Source organism: Bacillus rossius, chromosome 1 (genome assembly GCF_032445375.1).
Source record: "Bacillus rossius redtenbacheri isolate Brsri chromosome 1, Brsri_v3, whole genome shotgun sequence".
Lineage (NCBI taxonomy): Eukaryota > Metazoa > Arthropoda > Insecta > Phasmatodea > Bacillidae > Bacillus > Bacillus rossius.
This window is the reverse complement of record NC_086330.1, coordinates 227,372,975-227,386,644: the sequence shown is the minus strand read 5'-3', so window position 1 is coordinate 227,386,644 and position 13,670 is coordinate 227,372,975.

Sequence of the window (13,670 nt, the reverse complement as noted above, 5' to 3'; positions counted from 1 at the left end):
CTCAATGACATACATCAGATGAAATCAAGATAGTGGCCTCTAATTAAAAAAAAACATGATGGCTGCTTCCAGCAGATGAGGGTAAATTTAAATTTTAATTTATTTAAGTATTTATTTATTAAAATTTTTCATAATTATTTTGATGGTAAATATATTTTTCGCGCATGAGTAAGGCATTCGATGATTAGATCATTGTAACGAAAAGTGCAATGCACAGGAGTGGGGCATTCGATTAAAAAAGTGGAAAGTTCTAGAAAACAAAATAGCGGAATTTTCTTGAAAACAAAATGGCGGAATTCAAGATGGCCGCCGGAAGTGACTATTCCAAGATGGTCACTGCGGATCTCTGGACCCCGACCCAAGACCCCGTATCGCCATAAGAACCAAACCTACTTCCTTAGGACTCTACTTACGACCCCACAAATTAGATCGAGGCATGATAAAGAAGCGAGAAACTACGGCACTACTTGTGTTGGACAACGCTGTTCTACAATTACGAAACAGAACAGTCGCCTAACCAAACAAACTGTGGTCACTTGTACTTCGTTTTTTAAATTTAAAAAAATATTTGCTAACAAAAACCACTGAAGAAACTGCAGCAAGTAATTTGTCCTGAGAAAGAATGCTAGACATCACGAGAAGTATAATTGTGTTAAAAATCCACTTCGCTAAATGTTAGGCTGTGATCGGTGTAGCAGTTTTATTTACAAGCATTCATAGCTTAAAAATACTTGGTAGAACTTGTAAAGCCAAGCTCACTAACAAGATAAGAACAACGATGGAGCTATTATTACAAAGAAGTGTGTCTTGCATTATGTAAATAAACTACTTTGTCTTGAACATAATTATGTTCATAGCTCTCCTGATCTCGATAAAGAACTTAAATTGAAGGATGCTGATGGTTTAGGGAAGACTGAAACCAATGGAAGAATCATCACCGTGAACAGTGGATATAAATTAAATCCGAATTCAAATAGATCCTCCGTACTTCTTAAAATGATGGACTCCTAAACAAGAGGCTTGAAGATGATGAAGAAGCTTCGACATCAACCATTACAAATTCTTACAGTAATCCAGGTGAAGACACTGACTTCTAAGATGATGGCGACAGTAACTTTGAAGCTCGTGAAAATACCAAAGACTATGATGAAGCACCTAAAGATGTCAATATCGAGACTGTGATGAAGCCATCAGACAAAATTTTTTGGATACAACTTGAAAAAAAAAAAATTCTGATCAAGATTAGTATGATCACGGAGACAATAGTGATTTTAAAAATATTTAAAATAAACATTAAAGAAAGATGACAGCAGCCCAAGAGATTAATAATTTTTTATGGAAAGATCATAACGTATTAGTCGATCTTCTGAAACTACTAATGGCATCGATTAGTGGAGGAAACTATTTGCACCACAACAAAGTAGCCTCCATACCTACTCAGTGAACGAAGAAATGCCGGCTACATACACTAATGTATTGATTTACCTGCTTGTGTGTACATTAAAAAAATTAATTAATTATTTGGATTTAAAAAATAGTTTAATTTCTAGAAATATAATTTTTAACTATGGCCGAGCACTCGATTAAATGTCGAGTCCAGCCATTACATGTCTATTGTGTATCCAGTGAGTTCATTGCATGTATATTGTGAGTCCAGTGTATTCATTGCATGTCCATTACATGCCCAGTGTGTAAATTTCATGTCCATGTAATTTTTAGTGTATGCATTGTGTGTCCATTGCATTTCGAGTGTGTGAATTGCATGTCTATTTTGGTCCAGTTTGCCCATTGTATGTCCATTGCATGACCATTGTGTCCATTGTGTGTCCAGTTATGTCAAGTGTGTTCAGTGTGTGCATATTATGTCTATTGTGTATCCAGTGTACTGTTTATATGTTAATTGAATGTCCAGTGTGTCCAGCATGTGTCCAGTGTCCAATGTGTGTCCAGTATGTGTCCAGTGTGTGTTCAGTGTGTGTCCAGTGCATGTCCTTTTATGGGTCCAGTGTATCCAATATTTTTCCAGTGCACATTGTGTGTCCAGTGTTTGCATTGTGAATCATTTTCTTTTGTCGAACGTGTGTTCTTTCGTTAAATATGCGTGGTCAAATTGCAGTCAGATCATGATTAGTCTTGTGGTTCGGAGGCACCTGGTCTATACACCTGACATTGAACATGACCTATTTAAAATGTTAGATGTGTATCGACAAAAATACTTATTGGTTCTGAGCTGCTTGGTCCATATGAGGATTTGCTGTTTCTTATTATTCGTGATGTCTTTTTTTTGGCATATGGCCTGGGCAATACATCGGTATATGCACTACAAAATGTTTTTAGGGTGCGTTGTTATTTTTCTAGGCTTGTTTGTTTCATACTCTTGTTCCATTTTTCGTAATTAAAACCATTCAAACAAGTACTTTACATGTACTGGGTTATGATTTCAACCATGTTCTTATGTGTTTACGTGATGGTCGGTGCGTTGCATGCATCGAGCGAGCAGCTGGATAGTCTGGGTCTCGCTCGGTTTCGTCCAGTTTTGTGAATATTTTTAAATAAGTACTTTTTGATTAATGTGCTTGAATTTAGGTACTTTGACCAGTCGTACATGAATACTTATAGCTTCACATGTATTGGTAGTTATGTTTCTACTTGAGACAAAAAAAAAACACAAATTAGAGAGTTGGGTATCGAACACATGGTCCTTACTGCATGAGTGACTGGTACTGTGTGTTCTAACTCCTATATCCTGCTATTTCATGTGATATTGATCATTCTTAGTTATTGTATCCCGAACCTTACACTGTTTAATATGTACCTATGTGATTAATCAATTTAATTAACCATACACTCTGGTACTGAACGTTTTACAAAATCCTATCGAATCAATCAGTTAAATAATAAGTGATTTTTTTAATGATTTTATGAATTTTCCCCGAATTTCTGGCTTAATAAATACGCATTTTCAATATGGCGACCTAGGCAGTTGACTAGTTGGAGGTTGCCCTGTCAATAAATATTACTGCACTCTAACGGATAAAAATTAAGCTATTATAGTGACAGCAACCTCTAGCAGGTGAAAACAATAAGGCAGCAGTGTCCTCCAGCAGATTAAAACGAAATGGCTGCCACATTATCTTAATGGTTGATGTAGTTTTTGCGTTGGTATAAGTGGTGGGAGGTCAGTTTGTGGTGGCTTCCGTGGAGAAAGGATACATCTCCATTTTTAAATGAATGACCTCGCCGGGTTCTAACCCAGTAACTTTTTATAAATTTTTATATTACAATTTTATTAAGTAATTTATTTTATTAATTTTGATATTTTCCCCTAGTTTCTAGCATTAAAAATATGGATTTTAAAGATAGCAGACATGACAAAAATTGCAACGATTGTGGCCGAGGTGAAGGTCGAGGTCAAAACTTCCCTTCAGAGGCCTATTGGAAGCTTGAAAATGAAAAATATAAGTCTCAATGTGGAATTGTTGTTTTTTAAAGGCAAAAATATTTTGAGATATTTGATTTCAAATTTATGATGATTTACTCTGTTTTTGCCTAGAAAATATTAATTTTTAATTTTGAGATTGTTTTAGATATTTTGTCAGAATTTTATTTCCTAAAAAATATAATTTTTTGCGAATTTAATAAAATTTTTTAAATGTCGGCAATTTTTTTTCTCTTTTTTTTTTTTTTTGCAATTTTTGAAGTTCAAGGTCTAAGTTCAAAGTCATCTAATACGGCCGCTGTGACAACACAATCCAAGTTTGTGGTAGACAATCAACAATCTAGACTCTGGACCCTGTATAAGGACATACATTTATATAGTAGGTACTCATATCTACTAAATGGCATCGAGGTGGACCAGACAAGAGATGTAGGCATAAATAAAAATTATCATTCGCTCACGCCGAATGAACTGTCTTTTGATCATATGGCCGGGTGGGTTCAGGAGGTTGATTTATGATTGATGCTGAAGGAAAATACGAATTTTGTGTTCCGCTACAAGCATATAATCATTAATTCGAAACAAGAGCTCGTACTGATTTTAGCCCATATGCACATTAATGCAATTGTCGCTGCCGCGAAAAAAAATACTCAGGATGTCTCACTAACTCTACAGTCTATCGAATGCAACTTCACATCCAAGTGATCCAAGTGAGCATGATGGAACGTATGAATATGCTGAAGAACATAGAAAATGGTAAGAACGTTAATGTACCGTTTAGATCCTGGAACCTGGAAATTTTTCCTGGCCTGCTTCACAGTCAACGTATTAACTGGATAGTAAAGTCCAGTTTCGCTACGGATAAATAAGATACATCATCGTTGGGCTTCAGACTGGAAGACATCTCACTGCAGGAGAAAAGTTCCGAACATTACCGAGGTGCTTGTCGAGGAAAGGCAGATTTCGATACCTCGAAGTTGGTGGTACTGCCCGCTGTCAGCGCGACCTACCGAGGTGTGGCTGAACTGAGTAGAGATCGACTCGTGCGGGTCAGCTGGTAGTAGCATTGAGGCTTATGGGACGGACTAAGCCAGCACTCTGGTGGCTTGAGAAATAACTACGTGAACTGGTTATTGCGGGAGACGCCAGAGGGTAGCCGTTACGCGGGCATTCAAACTCCCAGGGGAAGGGATTCACAAAACTGCCGCTAGATGGCATAAGTACGTACTTCATGTACTACAGTCGTGGCCTTGGGGAGAGGCCAACACTGGCCGGGTTGGTGGCCGGTCAAAGACCCGGGGTGGTGTTCCCAGGAAAACTGGAGAAGGGAGGGTTAAAACTGCGGTGCCAGTGGGAAATCTGGTCTACAAGACCCGTAGACAAGACTATACTTTGGCGAAGATGATTCGCGATCATGCCAAGGAGTGCTGGCGTCAGGCGAGGTCTAGGAACTGCCCGGTCCTGAGAGTTCGCAGGCCTTAGCAGTTCTCGTCACGAATCGGGGACGGATTAAAGGAGACGTCCGTGCCCCAAGACGGGAATAATGGGATCGTCCTGCTGGGTCATTGAATAGTAGAGGCTGGGAAAATTAGGGGAGACGAGTCTGACAAAGGTTGGATGGGAGTGTACAAGAGGAGGAACAAGTTTAATTCCATGCAGAAGAGGAATGATTGGAGACATTATTTAGATGGAAAAAAAATTCAAATTTAAAATTGTGCCAAAACTACTAGTTGGCGGCACACACCTACAACAACGTGTATCCAGACTGCAGCAACATCGATGGCAACACAGATCTCGCTGACAACCGCTGCAGAGATTCCGCTGACAACTCCAAATATCGCAATAAATTGTGTACCATTGTCACCGACAGAACTAGAAGATACTTTAAGGGGTATTGATCCCTAAGTTAAATGTGCTCAGATAATGCTTGCCTTGCGTTCAAGTGTTTCTTACATTAAAAGTGTATGTTCTTTTAACAAAAAAAATTATTAGCATTTTTTAAATATATTTTTTAAGCATTTTAATTGTTATTTGACTCATATTTTGCTGGAAACTCCAGCTTTAAGCAGGTGAAAAAATTTATTGTAGAAACTTGATTATTATTAAGAATAAAGTATATGGAATGCCATGAGATAATGATTTTCTTTAAATAGTGCTTTAAAATGTAAAAATATCTAGTTTTAAATGCCGTTGTAAATCTCCTTTTTCAAGTTGAGAATCAACAACTTTCAACACTAAATTAAAACGAGTTATGTATCAAAATTGTAGAAAAACTTTAGCTCAGAGTATTCTTCAGAATTTAACGAATACATATATTTATTGATTCTGAAGTTTAATTCCTTCAATTACTTGCTGGAGATGCTAAGATAAAGGCTTGCATTCTTCAAACAGATCTAATATTCAAATACCGTGCAGTGCAGCCCTCTCGCGCCAAAGAGAAGAACCACTTAGACTCGCCACGCCTTCACCATCTGCCCCCTCCTCATGGTTGTTTGAATGGAGCCAGACTGTAACATGACGCGCTGTCGGTGGTGGTGAATCACTTGGTCTGTTCGCTTGCGATAATGTGTGGATGGGTTGGAGGGAGGGGTGGAAGGTAGGGAATGCACAGAACAGCGTTGCCTGATGTCCTTGTAGCGGGACAGCTCAGTCACGAGCCTGTACGGCCGAGGGCTAGACTGCTGAAAGGCAAGCGGCAGTTCCGAGCGATACTGGGCACGGGGCGTTGTGCATATAAAATAGTTTTTACTAATCTTGTGTGAGGTCGTAATTTGCAATGGGTAATGAGAAGAGTTCATAATGAACTAATTAACAAGTCAAATATGTGTGATATCGCGAAAACTTACAGCTTACACCAAACAATTAACTAAATAAACACCAATTAAATTTTTGTATCAGTCATTGCGTTCATTACTTAGGTTATCGACTGAAGTTCAAAAACAAACAAAAAATAAGTTTATGAAGGAAAAGCAATGGTTTTTTTCTTGCTTCGATAATTTTATCGTCTTTTGTATTTGCTTAGAGTCGTTTTATGTTTTACATTGCTGTAAGAGTTATTTTTTTTTTACATATTGTGATAAGTAGTAATGACATGTCTGATATCGAGATAATGTTAACTACAAACTTGTACGGGTCCGTCTGGAGGGGGAAAGGGAAGAGACAAACGCCCAAAAACTGTAAATAAATAAATGTATTTATTGGTTAAATTTAAAACTATAGGCCTAATGCTAAGCAACATCTTAAATTTCTTCGTCAGATATACATGGGTATGAGATGAATTAGTTATACTAAAAGTGTAAGACATTCAATACAAAAATATGTACTAATCAGTTCAATTATAATGTCAGTTTGGAAAGTACATTTTTTCTTTGCAGATTTTCAAATGACTCGAGTCACTCCATGCGCCATCTTTCAAAGTGAAATACAACCTCAGAACTCTTAATGCAAAAAAAAAAATGGCAGTAAACTTTTCTTGATTCATCATAGCCGTGTTCTTGATTGAGTACAGTGTTTTTTAATTAAGTATTATTTATGATAAGCATTGACACAGGGAAGGGAAGGGGGTGTGTATATTATATATATATATATATATATATATATATATATATATATATATATATATATATAGTACAATTTTAATAGAACAAAGAAGTAAGAATGTTCACGACTTAAGCCCGTATCACACGATGGCAGTTTCCTTGGAATGTCATCCATGCCAGCTAGTATGGATGATTTAGAAGTTGAAATAGCAGCGCGCTGGCCGTTTTCATGGATGTTTTTGTAATCGGCCGTGTTCGAATTTATGTGGATGGTTTCGTACTTGATGAATATTTTAACCAATCAGAATGAATGCCCCTAGTTTTGAAATCTGTAATTAACTTTGGAGGAACTGAAATGTTTTGATTGTTTTAAAATAATGGTGAACATAAATTTCTAATGAAATCTAAGCAGTTACGGCAAGCATTATTCGAAAATTTTGTTGTTGAAACTTGTAATGTAAATGCTCGCCCATTTACGATCGTTTTATGAATGTTAATAAGAGTATTTGAAGTGAATTTTAAATACTCAACTAGTTGGACCATCGTATAGTTAGACATAGGCCTATATTAAAATTACGAGATGTGTTGTAGGTAGAAGGTAAAACATAGTTTATATATTTATAAAACGTGATGGCTTTTGAACATTATTTAATTTCATTTCAATTAAATTTCACCACGAGTTAATTAGGCCGTGTGTGTGATAGTTTCTTTCAGAGAAACATACCTTTCTAGCTGCCAGCTAGCAGTTTTTTTTGGAAGCTTCTAGCGGAATCCAAACGAAACTTTCCATCGTCTGATACGGGCTTTACACTATGCGCGCATGATGTTACACGCCACCGAAACATTGTTGCTAATTTATAGGGGAATATTACCAATTGGCAAAGTGGGAAAAATATAGCTCGAGAACGCACAGATTTAGGATGTTGTGCGAGTTGTTTGAAAAAGTTTGACAAAATATATAAAGTAATAAGCTAATGTGAAATAGTGGAATTATGTGGAAAAAATAATTCGATAACTATTTTATATTAGGTAACATTACTGTAAACTTTTAAAAATGCATTTATTTCTTAAAAATAAATTATTTAGGAATCCAAAAAATATATATATATCATTTCATGATTTGCCTATTATTAAATTGTACGTAACAGGTTGTAACTTGTACTCAAGAACAATTGGTACAAAATTTTTGTTGAAACAATTTAATAGTACCAAATGAAAGTAAATTTTATACGACTCGTACACAATACGAATATAATTGGTTCAGACAAAACTTACATTATTTAAATATTTTAAGATAGGGCCTATGTACATTATTTCATTTGTGCACACAGCTACGCTATTATTTGATACTTCCTTATCTATCGTTTGGAATCAGGACAATATTTCCAAACTTACGCAAAGTTGCTGACGACTAGTGAAGAAATTTAAAAGTTTCGAACTAACAAAACGAAATAGGTTAATGACTCTAGCCACAAGTGAATGTTCTCAAAATTGTATTTCAATGAAAAAAGTCACAAATGTTGGTTAAAATATGATAAGCAAAACACTAGCGAAACTATGAAACAGCAATATAGCATGAAATTTCGTATTCTCAACGGAAAAAGTTATTTACAAACAGTAAGGTATAACCGAGCATACACACACACACACACACACACCTACACACACACATACACACTTATTATTGCAAATATAATTTTACAGAATTAAATGCGTAATAAGTACCTACATGCTTGTTGCATAAGATATTGATAACTGGCAGCATTATTGTAATTTCTATTCACTTAAATGCATGTAATTGTTCCGTCATAATCATTAAATTAACAAACACAAAATGGATAAACGTGGAACCATTGAAATTTCAAAACACTGAACTATTAGAACAATACCTTTGTTATTTCTTAACACCAAATTGCAACTCTTTCATAATATTATCTTACGTAATGTTACTATATTATAGATGATGTAATAAACAAAATATCTATGTTTGCTTTTGCGTACTGGCGTGAATTGCGCGGGCGTTCTGTGATATTACTTTTTCCTTATTTTTTTATTACCGACTGTACCTGTGCTCGGCGCGCAAGATAAATTCAGCCTATCACTTGCTGACGCGGCGGGCGCAGTGATACAGCGGTGTTTGTTTACTTCGAAACTCAGCTAAGAGTGAACAGAGAAACGTTGTTCGTTTGTCCTTTTGAAGGGCCTGGATTCACTTGTCTTTTGACAGTAGCAATGAGCAGGTCGCGCATGACGCTAGTAGGCTGCGTTTTTACGAGTCAAAATGTTTTCTATAACTAGGATTGAGTTGTACAAAGTCATTAAAGTGCAAATAAAGTGGAATTTAAAGCATTATCACGCGTTTACCTTCGTCGAGCGAGCCACGGGCATAGAAGATAAATCGGAGAAGGTACGAGCACAAATTAAAAAGGATGTAGCCCGCGAGGTCTCTAAATTTAAATCTAAGCTGGACAGCGTTCAGAGAGGGGAAGAAAAGTTCCTGTCGAAATTTGCAATCACTGCCTTCAGCCTAATCACATCCGGTTTTTGTTCGTCAGTCTTATGCTTTTCAATATTTCAAATCAATTTCCAAATGACCACTTCACATTTAAAGTTAAAAACTGCGAGCTAAAAATAAGTTTTATGGTATTTGAATTAAGCAGCCTCAAAAACCCCGAGGCTCTACTTTTTACGTGCAAATAATGTTTTGACACTTCTGAAGTTATTCCGAACAAATTGCGGAAAAGTCATCTCGAATTTTGAAAGCAACATTAACAGATTTGCTATCAGTTTTGTTGGGAACCCAACCAAATCCCGTTTTCTGCGTCAAACGCTTCTTTTTGGCTGTTTCAAAGTAGTTTCGAAGTAACTAGTTCGAATTTTATGTAAAAATAAACAAATTGTATTCAGCGACCTCGAAATCATTCAGGGGACAATTTTTTAACGCTACTATCAATGTTGTGGTATTTTCGAAGTAATTTTGATTAAAATTCGAAGTAATGTTATTAAATTTTGACGTAACATTTAAAGATGTACAATTAGGGACCTCAGAAACCCAGCAAATACACAGTTTTCTGCGTCAAAAGCATATATTCGCCGTTTTCGAAGTAATTTCGAAGTAAATATTTCGAATTTCGATGTAACAACAATGGATTTGAACTCAGCGACCCCGAAAACCCCCGAGTACGATCATTCGCGCCAACTGTCAAACCTATTTGACTTTTGGCCAGGGAATTCGGATTTGGCCCCACTGTGCGGCGTCCAGTTATATGAGCGGTCCAGGCAAGATATGGAGATAAATAAATGGATTTATTAGTTACTTCGGGTAATATAATAACATCAAAAATGACATGAATTAGTTATACAAGTGTAAGGCATTCAATACAAGGTGTACTAAGCAGTTTAATTATAGTGACGCACTGTGAAATGACCTTTTTCTTTTGTAGATTTTCAACTGACTCGAGTTTTTCTATGCACCATCTTTCAAAGTGAGATACAATCTTAAATATCTCAATTCAAAAAATATTTGCAATAAATTTTATCTTTGGCAATGCATGAAATAATTTTGTTCTTTATTGAATACATTGCGTTTAAGGTTTGTTTATGAAAAACGTTTAACCGGCGATGGGATAGGGGGGAATTGGGGACATAAAGGAAGTCAATGTAACGTATTTGTGTAAACAGAAAATTATTAATGACTTTCATTCGAACGAATATTAAAATATGTAGTACTGAATTAATAGGACAAAGATTAAGAAAGTTCGTGGATTATGCCATTAACGTATTACGTCACACGCCACTGAAACATCGTCGCTAATTTTTTGAGGAATATTACCAACTGGGTGAGCGGAAAAAAATATAACTCAAAAACGCTTAGGCATAGGGTTTGGTGCAAGTTGTGTTAAAACGTTTGACAAGTTGTATGTAGTAATATACTAATGACAATAATGAAAACAAGTCAAAAATTGTTTCCGTTAACGAGTTGAGCTTAGGTAACATTAATGTAAAATTTTAAACATGCCTTTGTTTAAAAAAATATTAAAGAGTTATTAAATATATATATATATAAATAAATACCTGAATCGGCCTATCATTAAATCGAAAACATGTTTTAAATTGTACTCAATAACATTTACTGCAAACTTTTGGTTGAAACCATTTAAAAGTACCACAACGAAAGGAATTCTCTAGGAACACTCGTGCAAAACACAAAAATAACTGGTTATAACTGAACTAATATTCTTTATAGTGGGCACACAGCTACACTATTTAAAAATTACTTCCTTACCTATTGTCAGGAAAGCAGAAATCGGATAGTAACATTTAGGAATTAAGAAAATATTTGCAATTTCACGCAAAGTTGTTGACATAAACCATCATAGCAATAAACGAATAGCATAAGAAATACTGTATGTTTTCACATTTGTAGGTATTGCCATGAAAACAAGTTTTGAACGTTGGTTAAAAATGATCCAGCAAAGCAATAGCGAAACAATGAAATAACCTAAGATAAAATTTCGTATTCTCCACGGAAAAGTTATTTATTTGAGGTATGACCCAAGCAACACACAGTCTAATTATTACAAGGAAATTTCACAAAATTTAATTTGAAATTAGTACGCGCTAGTTTGGATAAAACATTAATAATTTAGCAGCATGATTGTAATTTTAACACTTCAATGCATATAAACGATTTATCATAATTACTATACTACCAGAAATAATAGATGTATTGAAGTGGCACAAACTAAATTTCAAAACACTAAACTCGTAGAACGACACTTTTTTTTATAATTTCTTAATACTGTAACAAAAACTACAGTATTATACAAACATAACTTGTAGAACATTAAACACAAAATGCATTAGCCCTACATTTATCTTAATATGATAATACATCCACACACACTTTACAAATTTTTTATTATCTTATTATTTATTTTGTTACACTGTTAACACAATACCACTCACTGGTTGTGGTGTCTAGTGCACTGCACTATGCACATTAGTTGCAAAAAGATAAAATATAAATTAGTGAAAAAAATTAATATTTGTAATAATATACACAACCCATGAATAGCTGACATTTACTTTTGGTAGAATCATAAATAGGAATACAAAATAATAAAATTATTTTAAAACTAATATATTAATTAAACACAAATAAATAAATACCATGTATTCCTAAATTCAGTATTTACGTTTAACCGAAATAACATTCAGGTTTTTCCTATCTATCTTGGCGAGATAAGATGAGCACACTGTTACAAATGTACAAATAAATTTACGTTTTTAATGTTTGCTAGCTCATAAATTAAATCAATTGTCCAGTAGAACTTAAGATCTATATAGTCTTAATACCTGTAAGTCAGTTGTGTATTTGAATGTTCGTATGATTGTGCCATTTAACACTTCAAAGAGGCTAATGAAATTATTCAATATAATATTCAAGAGCAGCGGGTTAAAGTTTATTAATGTAATGTCAATGCATTCAAAATATCGCTCGCAAATGTTAATATGTTACGTGGCGTCGGTATAGGCTAGCGTTAGTGACAAAGCATTAACAAAATGCCATACCTGGACGGACGATTTATTCTTACGTTAATAACGTAAAATTTCGAATGCTGGTTCGCAACTTATTATATCACCAGCCTTATGATGATATCAGGTATCTTTTTTTTAATCTAAAAATAGCAATCATTAATTATATTTTAATAGTGCAGAAATACTAAGTTTATCTTCATCAGTTCCTTATTAATAAGAGCATGCATTTTCTGCGAAAAGATTTCGAGACTAGCTGAGAGTTAAAACACTAGTATTGTCTATCTTTCGTGACTGGTTCAGTTTCGTACAAGCAGATACTTACTATTAGTACATGAAACACAGCCATCCAGTGCGGGAGAAAACGCATTGTGATATTACATCTCACATAATTGAATATTTTATTTTGTTTCTCCCAACCATAGATGATAATTCTTTGTAAAATAACATTTATATTAATTTCTCTATGCAATAGTGCTTTGAATTTATGACGTAAACGAAAAAGACAATGTGTTGATTGGAATTCTTTATTGTAAGAAAATTTTATTAATGGTAGAACGTTTTTATGATATCAAAAGTGTAATGAAAATGAATTACTGTTAATAAGACATTGAGGTAATGAAATTAAATATTATTCAAAAGTACTGACTACGTAATTAAATATGAATGCACATCAAGAAATTGTTAAATAACATTATAGTTTGCTACGATGTGATATATGAAACTAGTTGGAACTGAAGATATGTTGAAGTTAGTCAACTATGTTTTAAGGAGTTGAACTACAAAGACTTTTAATTCAAATTCGACGGAGAACTTCGAAAAGGATCTGATAAACTTTGAACTACACCAATTTAACTGCGTTCTACAAGGGATGGTACTACTATTGTCTTTGAAGATAAGTCGCAGCAATCGTCTGGAACACGTCTGCAATGCAAAGAACACACCCGACGAGGACTGCTGCCGACGATTCCACTTTCTTCCATCGTGCTGTGAGCTGTTTCAACTCAGCTTGTACAGCGACGCATCTTTTTGTACGTGACGTTTGAACAGCATCGTACAAAATCGTCGATATATCCTTTGATTAATTTATTGTCCAATTTTATGTATCATCAAACGGTGTGTACTCAAGTTAGTGTATTGTGTATGTAAATGTT